The following is a 20,885-nucleotide window of genomic DNA, read 5'->3' as shown; positions in this document are numbered from 1 at the left end:
CTGGTCTCGAACTCACAGAGATCCGCCTGCCTCTGCCTCCCAAGGTATAAGAACATTTTGCCTTTCATGTACATATGTATGTATATATGTATGTATGTTTGTATCTTTGTATAACACATGTGAGCCTGGTGTCCTGGGACTTTAGAAGAGTGCCAGGTTCCTTGGAACTGGATTTACCAATGGTTGTAAACCACCATGTGGGTGTTGGTAACCAAATTCAGATCCTCTAAAAGAGTAGCAAGAGTTATAAACTTCAGAGTCATCTTATTTTTATAGCCATGCATTGCTCTCCTCTGTATCTGGCCTAATATTTTTGTAACTATCATACCTTTTGGAATATATTAACATACCAGCATTAACCTAAAAGTTAACAGTGTAAAGGTCATTAATGAGCCCCTAAAGCCTATAGCATAGTGCTCCATACCCCTGCAGTGTTCACCATCAATGTATTTGAAACATGATTTGATTTATGAGATTCTTTTCCTCTGTAACTCTAGAATCATCATGCGAGCACTTCCACAGCAGAATGTGTTATGTGTGGTGTGTTAAATCACAGTTCTCAGGTCATGATAATATTTGGCTTAGCAACAAACTATCTCTCATTCTATTTGAAGTGAGAGTTGTGTCTTGTGTTGACAGTTTATTTGAGTTGCTTTATGAATTAAACTTACTCTTCAAAATTAATGTGTATCAATCAAATAAGACACCTGCAATATTAAAACAAATGAAACATATTTCAAATGGAATTTTCATCTTTTTCATGCACAAAAATACTCAATTTAATGTGCTTGAGTATAGAAATGTCTTTATTATTGCAGGAAACCAGGACTATTTATCTTTTCTATCTTGATTAAAAATGCTACAAACCAATTCCATCTTAATGTAGTTGTAGCATTATTGTTGTATTTGATATACTTTCAACACAGGCATGATTACTGTATGATATATCAGAGGTGATAATGTTTTAGTTTCATAAAAACATACTGAATGATGGAAATTAGAAAGATTAAGTATATAGTTCTCTTTGAATCAAAGTATATTTAATTAAATATATAGTCTACTTAAGAAAACTTGTCATGTTTGAGAGAACACAAGATTTTTATTTTCTTAAGTATTTGAAAATTCTTGCAAATTTTCCTTGTATTTCCTTTCTTTTCTGAAGAATCTACTTCCAAGTATCCTTAAAAGTTGCCTTTATGGCCTTCCAATGTATTATAAACAAAGAAAATATCATTTCCTTAATATGGAGGGCTTCTAGGCGATGCTACAGATAGATCAAACAAACAACAAGAATCTGCTCTTTTCTCATCATTAGCTAGCTACATCCAGTAGTAAGGATGTTTAGCTAAGACACATGATGGAGCAAAATTTGCACTTCTTTCGCCCAGTTTACACATCTCAGATTTCAGTGCCAAGATGATAACCCAGCAGAAACCAGATATCTCTGAGCTTTTATAATTTCATGGAGTCATGACTTCTGCTGGCACCAAGTATGCATTTGATGAGCCAAAATTTATCTGCCCACAACCATGTTTCACCATATAGAGTCAGAACACAGTTGGATATCTACATGTTTTTCCTTACTCCAAACTGCTCCTAATAGCCTGATGTAACAATGTAGTTAGATCAAACTAAGCTGAGTATAACCAAACCAAACCAATTTAGAAAACCCCATTGGAAAAATATTTGCCTGACAAAAAAGGTATGTATTATATTTATTATATATTAACTCATTTAAACTGAGGGTTTTTTTTTTCGGTTTGCTACATTTAAAATTTGAAAGGCCCCAGAGAACACAGGAATGAGAGAGAGAAAGAGGAAGATTGGAAAGAAGCTCTTATATATGTACACACACACATACACACACATATATTACACACACACACATATGACATTTACTGAAAGAAATGCTGAAGAGATGGTTCAGTTTGTAAAGTGCTTGCCACACAGGTTTGAGTCTCTGTTGTAATGCCCACTGCCACTGCTGGACAAATTGGTCCCCACCTGTAACTTCAGTTTTCAGGAGGTAGAGACAGGAAAATCCCTAGAGGTCAGTTGCCAGCCAATCTAATGGAATCATTGGTCTTCAGATTTAGTGACAGATCCTACCTCAAAAAATAAGGTAGAAATTGATTGAGCAAAATAGCCAACATGCTCTGCCCCCTCCCACACTTGTACTGGTGTGTATGTATGCACGCATAGATAGAAAAGGAGAAAACAACAGTACTTAATTCTACTTATCTATTTTTAAAAGCTACCTTAGAAAATTATTGCTAAATGTTGTTTTCTTGTTGTTTCTTCTTTCTCCTTGAATCTTTTATCACTGTGAGTGATGGAGATGTAAAACAAATAAAATTGGTTTCAACATTAATGGAATATGAAACATAGCAGGAGTTCTTTCCTAAACAACCTCTGGGATAGACCTATGTGGGAATTCTTTCAGAAGTCTGGGTATGTCTGAGGGTCCAGGTCCTAAGTGAGACAGAAGGGAAGAGACATACAATTTGTGCTTTAAACCTTCTTCGTTGTATTACCTAAGATCAGAAATACTCTGTAGTTCCCTGCATATCATAAATAGCAGACTGGAGGATTTATTCTTAGTAAAAATAAATAAAATCAGTAAGGAGAAATATTAGGGAACTTAGTATTATGAAAACTCTGCGTTGCATTCTTAAATAACCAGAATGTTGCCAGATTTATTTGTGAGAATGTATCAACATACATGTGGGAAAAGAATTATTCTGCTTTTATTTCAGATTTAGTTTTTCTTAATGATGCTTCCTTGGGCATTATTTCAGAAATAGTCTATGAGTTTGTATATTGCACTGATGTGTGCTATCTTCATATGTTTCAACAACAGTGAGAGCACATTTAGTACCCTTTCCAATACGTCCCTTTTTAAATTAAACATGTATCTTAATGGGACCTACTTTTCTTAGCAACAGCTGTATATTATTTATTTTAATGGATGTACTGAAATTTGTGTAAATTATGGAAACCAGTTGAAAAACTTTTCAATTAAATCTGATTTTTCTGAATTATGAACGAACTTATAACAAATATTCCTGAACATTTAGGGTTTTGTACATGTACACACATCTATCTGGATAAATTCTTAGAAATAGAATTGCTGGTTTAAATGAGATATACACTTTATATTTAAATAAAGAAACATCACCAGTAACTTATTTTATTAGCTAATACAGATATCCCATTGTGAAGGATTACTACACAAACTTGTTGCTTTAAACCAGGGTTGCTCCACATTTACTGATAAAATATGTATTGAGGATCTGGTATGAGCCAGTTGCTGATCTAGTCTCTAAAAAGATATTACAATTTACCTCCTATTGGTTGCATTCTAGTTGGGAGTTTAGATGCAAGAATGGAGGTAGGACTATTGGCATGATATGCTCATTTAGTCTGGCCTAAGGGCTTTCTAAAGGACAGATTTGGCTTCCTATACTGTTCCTCTTTGGCATTTCCTTCTCTGCTACTGCTTTTCTTATAGGACTTAGCCTTGGGGCCAAAGAAGACTATCCAAAAAATTCTCAGGGGTGCTATAAGAAATATCTCCCTCTCCCAGAAACCTGTACCCAACAGAGCACTGGCAACAAAACACAGTTGTAAACAACACCTTTCCCAATGTAAGCAATCATTCTCAACCTGAATACTTCTAATAGGCGGTCTCTCAGGGAATTGAATACCTTCAAAATTCATTGGTCCTTGGTATTTCCTACAGATTCATGGCTCCATGTATAGGCTCTCTCATGGTCCACGTTTTGTTTTCAAGAATCACAGCTGTTTCCAGTCAGCAGTAATAAAGCAATCTCTATACCCAATTATGTGATCAAGCAATTAGCACCAGCCTGTGTACTCAATAAATTGGTGGTTGGTTGCTGGCTCTATTCAGAAGTCAAGAATGGTAATTATGGCAGTAGCATATTTCGGCTAGTGATACAACAGACAAGATGAGTAAGGCATTTGTTCTGAGCAGCTGGTTCTTTGGATGGACAGAAACCCAGATGGAGTAGTTCTGAGTGACTGAGCATTAGTAAGGTCATATAGTGAGCCGGCGTGTAGTCATCCCTGCTTTGGGAAGACTGCACTCAGTCATTATCAGTTGGGACTTGAAACAAGAAACTGAAACATAAATAATAAATTTTAAGAGCATAATAATGTTTGGAAATATAAACAGAACCACTAGCAAATTAGATTTGTAGCAGAGTCTGTATTATTTTACTCATCCTACAAATAATAGAAAACATTAATTTTTATTTGTAATGAAATAGATTGAAAATAAAATTGGTCTGTTTGTTTATTTATTTATTTATTTATTTATTTATTTATTTATTTATTACTTTCATATAGAACAGCTCTTTGTAGCCCTAGCTGTCCTGGAACAGCCTAGTCTTGATCTCACAGAACGCAACCTGCCTCTGCCTCCTGAGTGCTGACCTTAATGGTGTGCACTATCATGCAGGCTAATTGGAATATTCTAAACTATATATTCTTCAACAGAACAGAGAATTAGAGGAAAAAAATAAAGATTTGGTATAGGTTGCCAGTCTCTCTATACTAGATATTCTGGATTGGCTTCCTTGTGGCACAAAATCGTACTAAGAGAGATAAGAAAACCTTGGTGGGCCAATAGCTAAATGTCTAGCAAGCACTACAAACCTAATTTACTATAAATATTCTGAGGAAATTTACAAACTGTAGGCAGAGACCACTCATTCATTTCTGGCTACCAAGACCCGAATAACAGCACAGATACTCTACTAATTACAACACTGCTTGGCTAGTACTTAGGCATATTCCTGGTTAACACTTATATCTTAACTGTTTTTTATTAGTCTGTGTATTACCACAAGGCTGTGGTCCACCAGTAAGTTTCCAGCCAGCATGTTCTTCTCTTTTGGCAGCTACCAGTGTCTCAGTGACTCAGCCTATTCTCTCCCTCTATCTCTGTTCTAATTTCCCACCTGGATTTACTCTGTTAAGCCATTAGTCCGAACAACTTTATTCATCAACTAGCAAAGGCAACACATATACAGAAGGACATCCACATAATCTCCCCTTTTCTGTCTAATTAAAAAGGAAGGTTTTTAACTTTAACATAGTAAAATTACATATAACAAAACAGGTTTAAATAAGAATTACAGTTACAATACTTAGTTTATTTGTATCTGGCAAAATTAAAGAAAATATAATACCATCTATTTTATCTTTGTGAGTCTAAGGTTTCATGTCTAACTTATTATTTATCATATATATAAAAAAAACTATAATAGTCTTCAACTCTTCAAAGACCCCAGAAGGAAATAAATAATATTACTTAAGTAAACAGGAAGTACATAGTGTGCAATTTCTCAAACTTTAAAATTGACAGAGGCATCTTGCTTCCTCGACAGTCACCTGGAGTTGTTCTTCATTGACACATCCATCTTCAGCCTACAGTCCTATAGTGTCTGAAATACTTTTCCATGAAGCAGAAAATGTGAAAATATGTTCTGCCTTATAATATCAAAGTTCTTCAATTGCTTTCTTTTGTGTTCTGCAGAATGTCTGGCAGTTTCTTCTGTGAAGCAGGAACCCTGAGGAACCTTGTCTTTTGGAAAGTTCAGCAGTCATTTATCTGTAGGTGCTTCATGTCTAATTCATACAGCATACCATCAAGCAGTCAAGACAAGAGCAGCTTCTTGCTGAAATGGCTAACAAAATCCATAAGGAGCCTCTTTGATGCCCATCATCCTTTTGAAGGAGATTGGTGCTGCCAGAAGATGTCTCATTGTCATGAAAAGTCTAAGTTCTTAAGGCATTTTAAATGCCATATTCTGTAGTCTTTGAAGTGTTGAAGATTATTTATTAGAAAGCTTACCTAACATAACAACAAGTTTGGCTATTATAAATGACTACCTATAAATCTTCAATTTTTAATTATACATTAGATTTTAAATGAGCTGTCTAAACATAATACCTTAAACAAGAACAGAAATACACAAGGCAAAATTGACCTTAAATTTATGTCAATAGACCAAGACCCATACCAGTACAAAGTATTCATCTCTATAGCATGTCTCACTTATTTTTAAAAGAAGAGATTGACTGTGACCCTTAACATTTTATACCCAACCCCTTTTAAATGAAAACAAGCATTTATAAACAATCATTTTGGGAATTTGGGCTTAGCTTTCAACAAACTGCTTTTTGCTTATGTATCTAAATAACAAAAAATAATTTGTAGACATACTGAGAATAACAATGCAATCCCTAACCTTTAATTCCAGACATATTTTTTTGACTTGGAAAAATATAACAAGATTGAAAGTGACTTTTATTGGTATTCTATATTTTATGCAACTATTTAATAACTTTATACATGTCTAATCTTGAATATGAAAGCTCTTATACCCTGATACCTTTCATATACTAAGGGAAATCAAGACATTCATACATACTGATAAACTACACAGAAATTTAATTGTAAAACTATTCCAGATAATTCAATATTGATTATAAATTATCTGAATTCCTATAAGTTCCATTTACATAATCAGAGCTCCTGTGTTTTCTACCCTATGCATGTATTGCTTTCAAATTCTGGGAAAATGACTCCAATTTATAAGATTTGAGTCAGTAGACTCAATGATTCTGTGGAATACTGTCTTCCAACTATTATTTTCTTATTAGTAAAACAACAACACCTGGCTTCTTAACTATATGGGGAAAACAAATTCAATGGGCTTTTAGTTTTGTGCCAAGATGCTACTGCTTTTCTTGGTATGACAGTCAGCTCTGGCAGTTGGCTGTTCTCCAGGTATTTTTTTTGTATACACTGTTTCACAAAAAAGAGCAAGGGTATCATTATACCACATCAATATATGATGGAAAAGTGCCCCCAGAAAGTTTGTTTCAGCTTCTAAGTTTGGGGTTTGATCTTGAACTATTTGCTGCATTCACTAAGAGTCAAGGTCTATTGTTTAAACATTATCGAACATTATATGTATACAAGAGTACTTACAAATTAGTGGAATATATCATGAATTTTAATGAATACTCTCATAAATCAAGTCAAAAATTAAAAAGCTACCAGTATTTTCTAAGTCTTCTGTCCTGCACTCATTGTCTCTTCTCATTGAGGTAGTTTTCTCCTGAATTCTGAGTTCAACAATCCCGTAGATTTCTTCATACTTTTACAGTATGCATTTGTATCTCTATAAGTCATCTCTTTAATTTTGTTTAATTTAAATTTTATTGGAAGGAGATTATATCATGTGAATTCATTTATAATTTTTTTACCTCTATACATTTTTTTGATTCCAACTCTATATTTTTATACATTGATGCATGATCTAGATAGATATATTAATTATTTTAAGGGTAAGATTGCTTTTACATTGATCTGTTTTAGTTTTAATCACAGATATTCCACAAAACTGTAATATAGGTGGAAAATTAATAATTTATTTTACCCTAGGGAGGCTTGGAAGTCCTTATGCATATAAGGATGAATTTTGATATGTGTTTTAATACTTTTTGAAAATTTTAGCAATGTATTTTGATCTTATTCACTTCGTATTCCTCCTCCAACTTACTGTCATTATTTTTCTTTCTTTTAAAAAAATAACGTAACAGGTTTAATATGTGGAACCATCCACTGGAACACTGTTGACCCATCAAAGAAAAAAAAGACTCTAACTCCATCCAGGTCTAGCCTGGATGGAGGTGGGGTTTCCTTGGACTTCCCACAGGGCAGGGAACCCTGATTGCTTTTCGGGCTGAGGAGGGGGGGACTTAATTGGGGAAGGGGGAGGGAAATGGGAGGCGGTGGTGGGGAAGAGACAGAAATCTTTAATAAATAAATTAATTAATTAAAAAAAGACTCTAACTCCCCTGGCAACCATGAATTATTAATAACTTATGAGTGAGTGATGGGGACTCGTGAACCTTCCTCCAGTCTATGTTGGAATGTTGATATTGTATTGGTCATGTTCAGGCCAATGAGGCTCTCTCAGCTGCTGAGAGTTCATGAGTTCAGTGGACCTGTCCAGAAGACACTACTTCACTCACTCTGGTCTGCTATGTCAACATACTATTAAATGTCTCCAATCCCTCTTTTATAATGATCCCTGAGCATTGTGTGTAGAAAGTGGTGTAGATGTCCAATTTGTGGCTGAACAGTCTACTGACACTTATTTTCTGCACTATGAGTAGTTTTGGCTTTCTGCTTTATCCAGTATCCACATATAAAGTCCTCTGATGCGATCTGAGAGATATATTAACCTATAAATACGGAGAAAAGAATTTGAAGTGCTACTTGGTACTATGCTGTTCACATTATCACATAAGAGTGGGGCTATTTGCTGCTTCGCTACTTCAGCAGTTTGAATCACATCACCTTCAAGATGATGAAAGCTAATCCTCTGCAAGGAAACTTAAAGGTCAGATCTGGCTTGAGCCCCATGTCTGAAGAGTATGGAATATTCATCAAAAGTAACATTCTTCAACTTTTGGGATGAATGTAAGGGCTATAGCAATAGCTTGTATTGCTTTGAGAATCTGGCCTGCATGCCTGGAACTGGGATTTTTTTTTTTTTTTTTTTTTTTGTAACTAAATAGTCTATGACTCTTGGGGAGAGCATTGCAAGGCCAAATGGCTTAACATCATTTAAAACATATCTGCATACATATGCATTTATGTGTTTTGCGTAAAATTTTAAGTAAATAAAAAGTAATAGGATTATAGGTTTTTCAAACATCTTAAGTGTTAGTTTTCCTTCTCCTTCATTTAGAATAATTGGTTCTAACTTTCAAACATATATACAAACAAGTGTTCCTCTATTAAATTTTTGTTTGGTATTGTATTGTCTTTATATCAATTTGAAGATTATTAACATTACCTTAACATTGAGTCTTCCAATCCATAAACAGAGTATTTCTTATTTTATTTATATAATTATGCTATTTTTCTAAAGTTTCATGATTTAATTTTTTTCCAATTTATCTAATGTCAATTATTTTGTGGCTTCATACGGGGTTTGAAAGATCTTCCAGGTATTACTACTTTTTCAAATAATTATGTATATGCAAATTGTGATGCGTAGGCAGAGGTGAAAAGGAGACTCTGAGATAACTGCATTATTTATTGGGTGCTAATTCAGCTGTGTGATCAGCATTTCAAATGTTTGAATAGAAGATTTGACTTTCTGATAATTTGTTCATTACTGCCTAGCAGCTTTACAAGACATGCTGGCCCATGAATTTTCTTTTATGTCCTTTGCAAGACCCTTATATTCTGGTTGTGCTAGTGTTCTTATGTTTCTACTTGTTGCACTAATTTGTAAAATATATATTAATATATATTATACATATATAAATTCTGATTTCTTAATAGATTATCTGGAAATTATCTTTATTATTGAGATACTTGTTATTAAGTCTTTTTATCTGCATTTTGAATCCATAAAGATAAATTCTTATATTCTTTTTTGGTCTTTTTCATTCTAACATTATTTATGACATTCTTACTACATTGCTCATTTTAATACTTTAGATTATTATTTCTGATTAACTTAAGTAGTATCTTTAAAATGTAATTTTGCATTATATTACTTGTTCTAAGTTTTCTTTAAGGGTTATTTCTCCCTCATAGTTCTTGAGTACTACTAAACACATTTTTTTCTCCAATCTCCTCTCTTATTTTTATTTTAAATAATTTTCGTTGAATTTGATCTTTGGCAATTTCAGATATCTATCTATCTATCTATCTATCTATCTATCTATCTATCTATCTATCTATCTATCTATCTAGATATAGTCCATTTTGATTACTCTATTGACACTCTCTTAAATCTCCCTCCTACTGCATTGCTTTCTCTCTTTTCATAGGCTAGTTGTTTAGTCCATTAATATTCAGGTTTTATTTTTTAATATGATATTTAAAGGGAACAAACTGTTTTCTAAGCACTACTTCACAAATATTACATTTATCCCTCAACCATTAGTTCTTAGTCTCTTCCTCTTTCTGCTATTCATGACTCAGGTTACCTCAACAGTGGGTGAACATTCTTAACATTAAGCTGAGCTCCTTACTGGTTGGTTCAGATAGTTACCAAATAGAAGCAGAAATTGTCACTCCTTGTAAATATCAGGCTTGAAGTTAATGCATCACCACTTTAATCTTATTCTACTGGACAAAGCAACTCAAATCTATCCTATATAAGTGAAGTAAAACTGATTCATCAGGTGGAGGGGTGTTAAAGTATTTGAATTGCAGTCTCACATTAACTACATCCTTGCAAGATTAGTGCAGAGTGTTTATTATTATTAAGTAACAGCTTTTCTTATTTTTCTCTGATTTATTTTTAAGAGTTTATCAGTAACATCTTTTTTAACTTTTAAATGTATGATTATATCTAGAATTTTCATGATTTAAGTATGTTTAATGGGAGATTTTATTGCATGTTGGCAAGATTCCATTGCTTTTTTGTAGCCTAAGATTTTTTTTTACTGAGATTGTAGGAGTGTTTTCCCCCGTGAGTGAAATATTTGAGAATATGTGCTAACTATATTGTTCAAATATTCTGTATTTCTGCTGCATATGTTATTCACTTTTCAACATTCTAAGTAGTGATGAAGAGGTTATCTAAAAATCACCTACAACAATTATGGACTTTAAGTGTTTTCTTATAAGTACAACTTACACTTTTTCATATAATTTTAGGTTGTTATGGGAACATACATATTTTCTATTCTTATATCTTCTTGATGACAACTGACCTTTACCATTATGTAATTACTCTAGCATGTTAACATAATCTATAATTTATTTGCTATCATTGTAATTAATCTAGCTTTATTTTAAGACACATTTATTATAGTTTCTCATGGTTTTGTTTACCCTTTCTTCTCTTATCCTCATCTTACATCTTCTTGTGAACAGACTATAGTTTCTTAGAAGAGAAGATCTAATGACACTTCTAAGAGAAACATTTCATCCATACATATTGTTATAAATATTGCTGTATTTGGATTTCTCTCTCTCTCTCTCTCTCTCTCTCTCTCTCTCTCTCTCTCTCTCTCTCTCTCGCCATAATTTCCTATAGTGTTTTCTTTCATTTTAATTTTCTCTGTATAAGAGTTTGACCTCACAGAGATCCGCCTGCCTCTGCCTCCCAAGTGCTGGGATTAAAGGCGTGCGCCACCACCGCCGATCAGCCTCGTCTACAAGAGCTACTTCCAGGACAGGCTCCAAAATCACAGAGAAACCCTGTCTTGAAAAACAAACAAACAAAAAAACAAATAAAAAAAAGAGTTTGACCTCATGTATGCCTCTGTATCATGTGTGTGCTTAGTGCCTGGAAAGTCCAGAAAAGGGCATCAGACTCCTGGATGATTTTGAGCCACCATGTGAGGGCTGAGAACGAAACCTGTGTCCTTTGTAAAAGCAGCAATTGCTCTTTACTACTGAGAAATTTCTGTAGCCCCTTCTTTACATATCTTTACTATTCCTTTACCTCATTTTCATCAGTGAATAACCATAGGGAATTTTACTACCTACTTAATTTATAAATTTCTAAATTAACTAATTTCTTTCAGTTCTATAAATCAACCTAAAGTTTTCATTTGACATTATAAGTCTAGTAGATATTGTTTTTGTAGTGTTATAGTTACCAATTTCTTTGCTATTATTCTCTTCTTTGAGAGTAAACCTTAAATTTATGACCATTTCTTTTTCCCTAAATTATTCTTCTTTAAAATAATTGTTTCATTATTGTTCCATTGATAATTTGTCATATTAAAATTAATGACAGTAAATTTTGGTTAAATTGTATTTACTATATGCTTATTCTTAAAAGTCCACTGGCATCTGGTTTCTAATATTAGTGTTGAAATGTCAATCACAAGTATAACTATACTTTTCATATGACTTGTCTTTTCTATGTAATCTTCTGTTAAAATTTTGTATTTGGTAGTATTCTTCACTTTTATAATGAGTATGTAAGGATGGATTTCCTTGTTAAACTCTGATTATTCTTATTGAACATATAGATCATGAACCATTGTCTTTCTAAGTTTTAGAAAATTACAAACCATTAAACCTTTAACCAATTCTACCTTCCCCTCACTTTGTAATTCCAATTATGTGGGTGGTAGAACTTTCATTCTATATTTCCTGTCTTTTAAATATCTTTTCATAGTTTTCATCTCTTTGCTTTACCATGTGGCATGCATGCCAGTCACCTCTTTAGATCTATCTTCTAGATTCCTATATTGTTAACTGTATTTAAATAACGTTATCCATTACTTTAGAGTTTATAAATTAGAAAATGAGGTTATAACATTGCTTTATGGTTTTAAAGTGTTTGCTACTTATTATATTTCCAATAGTCCTACTTTTACATTTGAAATATAAAATGCAATTATTTATTATGCATCTATTTCTGTGCCTCTTAGTAACTATACTATGTTTTCAAGTTTTTTTTTTCTTGGAGATAGGGCAGCAGTGGTTCCTGATTATTATACTTTGATATTTTCAAGAGAAGAATTGACATATTTTTATATATTAAAATATTTTATATATTACAATAATTTATACTAGCATGTGAATACAATCTGATATCATAAATAAGGAAAATTTCCCTATATAAAAGTACCGCTTTTATATAGTTGGTAGTATGGTTTGTTATGTTCCTTGCTTTTATTAATTTGACTAATTATAGACTAAGCCATTAAAACATTCAAAATCCTATTTAATTGATTTTAAATTTCTTAGGATTTATCATACAATTATAATGTATACTGAACTAAAAACTTTGAGTTTAAAATGTCCTTTACAAAATTTTGGAGGCTAAATTACTTTGACACGTTTTTTTTATTGACTTATTTAATCTCCCTTCCTCCCCCTATCTCTTCCTACCTCCCTCCCTCTTTCCCTTCTTTCCTTTCTTATCTGGTTTTTGTTTGATTGAGACCCTGTCTAATCAAGTAATCCAGGCTGGCCTTGAAATTGCTTTGCCTGGCCGCAAGCTCAGGAGGATACTTCTGCTTGAGCCTTCTAAGTATCAGCATTATAGACAAATACAACCACACTCAGCTTTGCCAGGTTTTACCAGTGGTTAGATATTATGGCACATGCCTATAAGTCCATCCACTTGGGGGAGTTGACAAAAGAAGATACCAAGTTGAAGGTCAACAGCAACAATGTAGCAAAATTTGTCTCAAAATAAAAGGGCTGGAATACAGTTCATGAGTAGAGTATTTAGTTACCATACAACGGAAGTCTTATTTTCATATTTTTATATAAGAAAAGATATGCTAACATTGAAAAAGTACAAAAGATAAAAATCTTCCTGAAGATACGCTAGTGGGCAACTTACCATATAAAACTGAACTATTTCAATTTTCTTAGGATCCAGTACAATGTGAAAGTTCCACTTCTAGGAGTTTAATTTTCACATAAATAAATTATCTATTTCTGTTCAAATGATGTGGATGGTATTTCTAATTCCATCTTCTAATGAATCTTGTTAGTTCTAAGATTCCTAGTGATTTAATGTGCCTAATCAGAGACAACCTATTGCTTCTACTTAAAAAATTAAGAAAAATCACTTGAAATTTTCACTTTATGCATACAAATCAGCAATATTGCTCTGTATAAAAAGTAGGGTCTTTTTATAAAACTTGATTTTTTTAGCAAAAAAAATGTTTTTTAATGATTTGAGTTTTATGCAATATATTTTTATTTTATTCATTTCCTTTCCCCAAGTTCTCCTAGATTCTCCTTCAGCTCTATACCTAATCCACTTAATATTTTCTTTCACTCCCTCCCTCCATCTTTTTTTCCTTCTCTTCTCTCTCTTTCCATGCCTCTCTTTCATTTTAAACCCATCTAGCCCTGCTTGTGTAGTCTGACTACTCCTGCATGTGGGATCTGATGTAGAGTGTGGTCCATATATTTAGGTTTCAAATGATTTAAAAATATTGACTCTTTCTCTCCTAACGGCATTCAAATGGCAATAACTCATCAGCTAAGTGTGGGATTTTTTTTGGCCATCTACCTTCCTCCATTCTGGGATTATTTTTCCAGCTTGAGTTTATGCAAATCTTGTGTAAAAACTGGCTTCTCATGTGATGACTATTTTAAATTTTCTCTTTTAGCCTTGGCTATCTAAAAACTACAGAGTACTGATAATAGCATGACTACACTGTCCATGATATGAGCCGCACAAGAAAGGCTCCCTTACTTCTAACATTTCCTCTTCATTCCATATATAAACAAAATTGAAGATTCTTTCTGTAGTTGTACAAATCATACCATTGAAGGACACACCGATTTCCCTTCTTTTACTGTCTTTCTTCTCTGCATTATCAGATAATTAAAACCTGTCACCACTGATTCTCTGTCAAATACTTATCTCCCCAAATTGAGGAAGCAAAAACTGCTTATCTTTTAACCTGTTGAGTAGAAAGCATGGAGGTTGTTCATTTTTGACTTCTAATTTTCTAGGAGCCCAAGGACCAATATGTTAAGTATAATCATTATGATTATTTTCTCATTCTCAGAACCTCAAGCCTTCTGGTCCTACTGCCTTTGTTGCCATTCCAATTCTCTGCAGGTTTGTGGAAGGATATTTGCATGTTCTAGACCTTGGTGAAAACCTCTGGTAACATTGCCTTTTGCCTTTGTAAGCTAAAAAAAGCGCTATTTTACGTTCTGGTGGGCAAATACCTCATTAACATTATTCTAGCTGTGTAAGTTAAACTCACATTTTCTGAAATGAATGAAAACAAAGATGGGTCCAGTTGGACTATAATATTGATGTGATATAATTTTTTTTAACAATCAAGTTTTTTTAAGGAGTTCAAACTTTTCAAAATGTGAAGTTAAACTCAATATCTATGCTTTATGAAAGGAGAGAGGTGAAATAAAATGCATGTATTTTGTGAGAAATTATAATTTTCCAAGTCATTTTAAATACTGAACTGTGCTATTTTATCCCTCTGAGTTAAATATCTAAAAGGTGATCAATTTATTTCCTTGATTGGTTAACTTAAACATCGATATGGGAAGTCATTCTGTATATGTGTTGCTTTTATTGGTTAATGAATAAAGAAGTTACTTTGGCCTGTGATAGGGCAGAATAGATCTAGGTGGGGAAACTAAACTGAATGTTGGAAGAAAGTAGACTGAGTCAGGGAGACACCATTTAGCTGTTGCAGGAGACAGCTGTGCTGGAACCTTGCTAAACCACCAGCCTCATGGTAAAATATAAAATAATAGAAATGGGTTAATTTAAGATTTAAGAGCTAGCTAGAAAGATACTTAACATATTGGACAAACAGTATTGAAATATATAATATAGTTTCTGGGTGATTATGTCAGGTCTGAGTGGCTGGTAAACAAATGAGCAGCCTCCAACTACAAATCATAACATCTTTCTTGTGCTCATACAATTCGTAATGCTTGCCTAATACACCCTCCACCACATATCAGACTGTTTTCCTTGTTTTGAGCACACAAATCAAACTGAATTTGGTCAATCTATATTCCAAGACTGAAAAACGTAAAAATAGTGTTTTATATAAAGGAAACATTCTAACGGAGTATTTAAGAGCCCTTTTTCTTCTTCTTAGTCACAACATTAGCATGAAGCATACAATTCTTTGCTATGGGAGCACATTCTGCTCCTTCAGCCAATAGCCTTTAAGATACGAGCATACTTGGGCATGGTCTTTTATACTGTAAAACAGTTGTAAACGTGTGCCTGCTTTCTTGTTTCAGGCTGCTGCTTCCAGCTGCTAGACTCTGTTCCTGTTTACACAGAGGACTGTTATCTAGGACAGTGATCTGTAATATTTCCCCTTAAATAAATAATCGTTTTATTATTCATAATTCTGAAGTGGTGTGGGATTCTTTTGTGACTTAGGCCATCAACTTTTCAAACATTTTAGACATTTTACCAACAAACCTGTTTTTCTCATGCCTATTGCAATGTTTCCTTTTCCATGTTAAGTTTGCCTAGATCATAATTTTTAAAAGATTCTCTGTACAACATCACTCCTTAAACTGTTATGTGTTACATGAATGAGGAAAGAAAGAACAAGTCATTTTGGAAAGTACTTGGCAAGTTGAATATAGATGGGATGCTTTATTTATTTGCTTATCCATTCACACAGTGAACATTTGTGTTCTTGGTGTTGCTTTACCTATATTCAGCAAGACAGAATGAGATCTTGCCACTGTGCCACTTGAAATTTAGAAAAGAACACAGGTAAACTGGCGGGAGGTAGCATTAATAGTAGATAGATAAAATTGCTGTGCAGCATGATAAACCAGGAAAAGTGATGAGAAGTAATAGATGTGGATGTTCTTTTCAGATGGGCAAGGAGTGAGTATCACTTAAGCAGATGCCCAAAGAAAATAAAAAGACTGATTGAAGCTTAACAAGAAACGTACATTCAAATGCTTGAATATGAGAATAAGATTAAATTTATTGGAGGAACATCATAAAAGAGAGTGTAATAGCAATGTAGTGCTGGGGGTGGGGGATATTGATGAGGCCCAAGATGCATCAGAGATTATATTAGGAATCAAGGTTAGAAGTTTACATATATTTTTATACATGGTGAAGCATGGCTATTTTGAACATTTCCCAAAGTCTTGTAACCATGGTTTCTTCCTTTCATTGAACACATTTCAGTAGTAAGTTTGAAGTATGAACCTTGACAAACAAACAAACAAACAAACAAACAGAAAAACATCAAAATAGTTTTCTTCTTTACAATTCTGTATTTCTTATTTCCTTGCAGGATACAGTTAGGGAAAGAGAAAACTGAAGATGTAAAAAGATTTTGCTGTATATTCTGCTATATGTTTCTTGGTTTGGGGGTAAGCATCCTCTCTAGCTGTTAAAAAAATGGTGAATTACTAGTAACTAGAGACAGGGCAAGCTAGTAGGAATAAGAGGCCAAATAGTTTCCCTTAAATTCATGTTTCCAGGGGTCCCTAGAGGCTAAGAATTCACATGATAAACTACATTTATGAGACTTCTAGAAGATCCACAAAATATGGTGGTTTAATTTCGGCCAAATGAATTCTGATAACTGTGGGAAAAGCTGAGATAATCTTAAGGACTGTACAGTATATATATTAGCCTGAGGCAGCTATGACTCCTGCATAGTATAAATGAAGATTAGTGTTCCTTTGTAAGGAGGTGAATGAACTCATCCTAGTGGTAAGTTTGGCTTATGCTCTGAGTTACACTTGCATATATTAAGCTGTTTCATTGCATTGGCACTTGAATGGTGCCAATTTAAAGGTCCTAAATTGGATCTGATTCCATGCATAATTATCTGTGTGGTACTCTCTTGGATATGGCTTCTTTGACTATTCATAAAGCATCACGATTGAAAGAAACGGGGAGGAAAAGGTTTCTTTCATATACACTTTGATATAACTGTTTGTCATCAAACTGGGCAGGAACCTGGAGGTAGGAGCTGATGCAGAAGCCATGGAGGAGTACTGCTTAGAGGCTTGTTCAGCCTGCTTTCTTTTAGAACCCTGGACCAATAGCCTTCATCAGTCACTAATTAAGAAAATACCTATAAGCTTGCCTATATATTTATCTTCTGGAGCCAATTTCTCAATTGAGGTTCTTTTTTTTTCCTTCTGTTAACTTTAGCTTACTTCAAGCTGACATAAAACTAGCCAGGACAAGTGCTATCACGCTAGTTACATAAACCAGAGACATGGAGTCCAGTTAACTTTGGATCATCTGGTATTGCTTCTATATCTAATGCTTCTCTAAATTCTTTTTTTAATCTTCTAAAATATTGTTTGAAACTACCCATTTCCAATTAACTAAATCTAAATCATTCAAACTGCCATCTACTTTCCTTGGGAATAAATGAACCAATATGCATCTAAAAGAACGCTCATCCATTCGTAATTTCCCAATTAACAGAAAAATGGGTAAACTAATACAGCATAAGAACAAAGTGAATCATACCAATAAATGATGTTCTATGAAATAACTAACTTTAAGACTACTATTGATTTATTATACTTATGTAAGTAGTATAGCAAGAAAACCAACCTAGTGTGTTAGAAATCCAATTAGTGGTTACTTTGAAGACTTGGAGACTGACTGAAGAAAGCATAAGGGAATTTGCTATATTGGGGTGAAAATGTTCTGTGTTATGATACACATTCATTTGAACATAGTGAGTGGGAATCCTAATAAGAATATTTTAAAATTTAATTACACTTCAATAAAAACAATGACAAACATCTCATATCCTACTTTGTCTTGTCCAAACTAAATAGTTCCGTTTTTATTGAGATAAAGTTTTTTTTTTTTTTTTTTTTGAGACAGGGTTTCTCTGTAGCTTTGGAACCTGTCTTGGAACTAGCACTTGTAGACCAGGCTGGCCTTGAACGCACAGTGATTCACCTGCCTCTGTCTCCCAAGTGCTGGGATTAAAGGCTGAGATAAAAAAATCTTTAAACATAGCTTGCTGTTTTCCCCTCCCCTTTAGGTCAGCATTCATTGTACTTCCTACTTGCCTGCCATTCTTTGCTGTTTTGAATTTTTCAAAATGTTCTTATGTTACATGGCCTTACATACGTGCATATACTTTTATCTCTGTAAGCTGCATCTCCAACACATGCATCATAATTTACCAAGAAAAATGATAATTATTTCACCTCCAATATCTCTTCTTCAAGAAAAACCTTCATGGATTGGCTTTCTAGCAAAATACTTTCTACTAAATGTTTTGAAATATTCCTCTCCTCAAGCCTGGTGTCATGGAATAAGCCCTTAAACCCAGTATTTCCGAGGCATAGTCATATGTGTCTGTATGAGTTTGAGCAGTCTGGTCTACATAGCAAGCTCCAGGACATTCAGGGCTATATGGAGATTCTTGTTTCTTGAAACCAATACTACTACTACTACTACTGCTAATAAAAACAATATTAACAATAATAAAATATCAATCTCCCCATTCTTAGAATTCTTAGTTATTTGTATAAGAATTAATATTTTTTAAAAAAAATTCTGTTCCAGTTTTCAGTCAGTGATTTGCATCTCAGCAGAGTGCATGCCTATTTTGTCAGCTATTTTATCCCCAGAGTTTCACTTTGTGTCTTACACCTGTGGGATATTCTAAATTTTCTGAATGACTAGGTAGACAACTGAATTTGAAGGTGTAATTTGTCTAAAAACATCACTTCAGGGTTTATTGCAGAAAAAAAGAACTTTGGGAGGGAAGTTGTATTCAGCGTAACTGAATGAAAATATGTAGCATTTGAATTATAAAATAATTAACATGCAACCTAAGATGGGAGATCAAAAAAGTTGTTATACCCAGAGATAGTGATCTAAAAGTCACACAAAGAAAAGTGAAAGATACCACAAGTTATGGATAAGATAACTTCAAAGAAAAGAATCATAAAAATCAGAAAGTCAAAGGATGGACCTTTGTGAGACATTCACATTTATGGATGGTAGAAAGAAAGAACGGAAATGTCTGTGGTTAAAGGTGAGTAAAGCCAAGTTTCAAGAAAGAATGGTGGAAAGAGATAGAGAAAGATGAATCAATTATATGGATGAGATATTCAGAAGGCACCATTAAGAGAGCTTTGGGATTCACAGTAGTGCTCTGACTCAGCCAGAAGAAGAAAGTCTTTCATCTTTATTGTTGCAGTGGGCCTTGAGACTATTTAAGCTAAAAATTGCTTGGTTGTCTTCAGGGGACACCTGCTAATAATGGGTACTACGTATATCCAAAATCTGCTTAGGGAGCTGTCAAATCTGAAGCATATCAGCAGCCACTGCATGTTTTGCAAGGGAAAGAACATGTTTGATTTTATTGTATTGACTGTGCCAGTCCCTATGTAGAGGGCAATTGAATGATCTACTGCTGTGAGGTACTCTGACTGTTTAAAAGATTTTTTCTGACAGCTATCCTATTCTTCAGTAAATAGCTTGAATTATTTGGATGTAAAATTTATAATTTTCAAAGACCCCTTTCACCATTTCTCTTCTTTTTTCCACTCTATAATTTCTTTCTTCATAAACAGAAAAGTAAAGGCAATGGCATTTATAGTGCCCTGGAAAGATATCTCAGCAGTTTAGAGCACTTTCTGCTCTTGCAAAAGATCCCAGTTTGGTTTTAAGTACCTGTACAGCAGCTCAGAACAGTCTATAATCCCACTTCCAAGTATTCTGATATTCTCCTTTGGCTTCCATGACCACCAGTCACAAAAATGGTGTGCAAACATGCATGTAGGCACAACACTGATACACATAAATAAAAATTAAAGAAAAAGAAAAGACTGGTGTCATTTTTGAGTAATTTTGGTTTTAGGTTTGATTTGACTCACAATAAGATTTCTCTACCCCCCATTTCCAATATTGTTATATATTAAATATGTCTTAGGGAGATTGTTAGTAAATCCCGTAACTATGATAAGAGAAACAAAGTATCCCCCTTTTATAGTCTAATGAACTTGTTCCTGAAGTATTCCTTTAAAGCTTTCATTTGGCTGAAATTAAAGTGTAATTTCTCTGTGTTATACTCTTTGTTGGTTTTCTTCTAAATGAAATGTGTACATGTGTATGTGCATATAAATTTATATCAAATCATGTATATAGTAATATTTATTAAAACAGCTCATTATAATAGGAATGTAGCTTATATAGAATAGAATATAATTGGTTGTCTTATAATGTAGCACTTCCTTTTGAGAATCAAATGTCTATAAAAATGGCTTCACTACCTGTAGTAATAGGAGTGGCGGGCTGCGTCCCGGCACCCGGCCGCCCACATGGCTAGCTCTACCCGAAATAATTACACGGACACTATGTTCATTTAAT

This window comes from Microtus ochrogaster, chromosome X, assembly GCF_000317375.1.
Source record: "Microtus ochrogaster isolate Prairie Vole_2 chromosome X, MicOch1.0, whole genome shotgun sequence".
NCBI lineage: Eukaryota > Metazoa > Chordata > Mammalia > Rodentia > Cricetidae > Microtus > Microtus ochrogaster.
This window is presented reverse-complemented; position numbering follows the sequence as displayed.